The sequence below is a fragment of the Chrysemys picta genome, chromosome 1 (genome assembly GCF_011386835.1).
Source record: "Chrysemys picta bellii isolate R12L10 chromosome 1, ASM1138683v2, whole genome shotgun sequence".
NCBI lineage: Eukaryota > Metazoa > Chordata > Testudines > Emydidae > Chrysemys > Chrysemys picta.
The window spans coordinates 354014037-354017081 of NC_088791.1; the positions used below are offsets into that span (position 1 = coordinate 354014037).

The 3045-nt window shown below is 46.9% G+C and overlaps 1 pseudogene; it reads right to left on the reverse strand.

Annotated features, from left to right (window-relative positions):
* Positions 1-233: 233 nt before the first annotated feature.
* Positions 234-1232, reverse strand: LOC101931381 (olfactory receptor 52R1-like; annotated as a pseudogene).
* Positions 1233-3045: the final 1813 nt, after the last annotated feature.

Here is a 3045-nt window from a genome sequence, read left to right on the forward strand (position 1 = left end):
AGGAGCTGGGGGAATAGGCAGTGAAGGGCATGTGGCCTCAGCGGTCCAGTTACCAGTAATTAGAAAGGTGATAATCCTGTAAGTTAGTGAGATGTACATAAACCAATTCCGCTGTTTGTCGTGCTGACACAGCACAGCAAGGTCAGGAAAGGGATTCAGGGAACAGGGCCCAGTACCATGTCACCAGCCAGCTCTGCATGGAGGTCAGTCTGAGAGAGCACCAGGAGAAAACTTTAGGATTCTTCATGAGTAAAGAGCCGGAGCAGCCTGCACCGGATTTCTTTGGTCCTTACCCCATAGATGATGGGGTTTAACATGGGGGGCATCAAGAGGTACACATTGGCAATGAGAACGTGGAAATGCAGGGCCACATTCTGGCCAAACCGGTACATTAGGGAGATGAAGAGACCTGGGATGTAAAAGGCTAAAATGACAAAGATGTGGGAGCTGCAGGTCCCAAAAGTCTTGAGCTGGACATCCTTTGTAGGGAGGCTGAAGACGGCCCTGAGGATCTGGATATAGGACACGGTGATAAAAATCCCATCCAGACCCATCACACAGAATAGCACAAAGAGACCATAGTAACTACTGACGCGGGTGTCGGCGCAGGCCAGATTCACCACGGCTATATGTGCGCAGTACGGCTGGGGGATGATATTGGTTCTGCAATATGGCCATTGCCTCGCCAGGATCAGAAGGGGCAGTACGACTATGCACCCACGCAGCATCACGGCCAGGCCGATCTTGGACACAACAGGGTTTGTCAGGATGGTGGAATGCCTCAGGGGGTCGCAGATGGCCACATAGCGATCAAAAGCCATGGCTACAAGGATCCCAGACTCCATCTCTAAGGAGCAATGAATAAAGTACATCTGGGTGAGGCAGGCACTGAAATCGATCTCCCTGGAATTGAACCAGAAGATGCTCAGCATTTTGGGAAGGGTTGAGGTAGTCAGGACCAGGTCAGTGACGGCTAGCATGCAGAGGAAATAGTACATGGGCACATGGAGGCTTGATTTCGTCTTCACGATGAACAGAATGGTGAAGTTCCCCAAGATGGCTATGGTGTACATGGTGCAGAAGGGTATGGAGATCCAGACGTGGGCTGCCTCTAGCCCAGGAATGCCCAGAAGGATGAAGGTAGAGGGGTTGGTGAAGTCAGTTGCGTTGGAATCCGACATGGAGTAGGGGAGAAGGTGTTCAACTCAGAGTCAGAACGATGTCTCTTGCATGTACTGTATGTGCCCAAGCTGAAGGGTGATGGTCACAGTACAATTGCCTGGATGGAGAGATAATGTTAATTAAAGACATTACATGTACTACTGGAGACAGTTCTAATGAGTGAAGCAGCTTGGTTGCTCTTCACACACAGAAAAATGACACTTATATTATTCAGATAAATGAATTATGAACACATGGCCCTACAAATTCCAATTCCATATTTTATGGTGTTCCCTGCCTCAATAATTCCTATTCATCGTGGTGTGGGAAACCTTAATAGGCACCAGCAGGAAACACAAGTGTGGATACTGGTTATCCATCATTGTTCCTTAATGCAATGAAACCCAGACTAGAGAGTTCATCCTGTAGGGAGTTCTCCATTCACCCAGTTGATCAAAATCGGAATGTGGAAAAAAACCAAAGCTTTGATAAACATGTATCAGAGGGAAACATCCCAACTAGAACACACTCAGGGTAAAGACCTGGGCGTCATTGATAGCAGCTCGACGGAAACACCTGCTCATTTGCAGTAGTGACCAAAACAAAGACAATGTTTGGATGCCTAAGGAATGGAATGGAGAATATCCTGCTCTGGACATGTGCTCAGTTTTGGACACCCAGTCTCTATAAAAGATATAGCAGATAGAAAGGGGGTTTCTGAGGCACAATATGAGAATGGGGGAGGCTGCCATATGCGGACTGAAAAGTCTGGGACTCTTTAGTTTAGAGAAGAGACAAAGAAGGGGGCTTATGATAGAGGAGAGGAAAATAAAAAGTGGACCTGATTACATTCAAATCGACAAATAGAGAACAGTTCCCAACCAGTAATATCTATGGACACTTCGTGCTTCAAAACGGCTACTTCCCCAAAGCTGAAGCAAATTATCAGCAAAAACTGATTGGGAGGATAAATGTCAAGAGTAAAATGTGAATGAGAATTGGGTGTTGTTTACGGAGAGTTTGTTAGACAGCTAATAAGCCACAATTCCGCAGTCAAGAGTGTAGACAACTTTGGCTAAAAACCCTATTCGGTGGCAAAGGGAAGGCAGCAGTTAAGGGGGGGAAATCTATATATATATAGTGACAAAGCGCCAACCCTGTTTCAGTGGGTCCCACGCTTCCTGGCGGATTATGCTAGCCTCAGAGGCTCACTATGATCATCTAGGTAGCCCCTCTCTCTATAGAGGCAAAGGTCACAGCCTACTGAGCTAGTTTCATCATAAGCCAGCAAGGGAGGTGGGAAGAAGCAACCCTCCCTTGCACCATTTCTGTTGTCTCACAGTCTCTGTGATTAATCGGGGAGAGGGAGGGAGCCCTCTACTCTGGACTCCACCCCAGGGTCCCTAATAGAAGCAGCTATTGGTAACTGACTTTTTTGAAACAGGATGAGTACAATTCCCTGGGCCACTTCCCCACAGCATCCCCCCAATTCCTCAGCATCTTCTTCACCCTTACCACAGGACCTCCTTCCTTTTGCCTAATAGGGTTTGTACTACCCACTTTCCCCAGCAGCGCGGCTTCCTCCTACAGCTCCTGACACGTGCCTCTAACTTACTAACTGGGAAGCTTTTAACTAGTTCCAGCCAGCCCTTGATTGGATTCAGGTGTCCCAATCAAACTATCTGTCTCCACTACTTTGTAGAAGGATCTTAATTGGCGCCAGGTGACTTGATTAATCTGGAGCAATTGCCATTGGTTACCATTGTAAGAGGGATTTGTTTAGCCTGGGACTAACATACCTGTTTCTCACTAATTTCCTATAGACATCTGGCCTTGCCCCGTCACTATATGTGTATATATATAAAAATATATATACACACACAT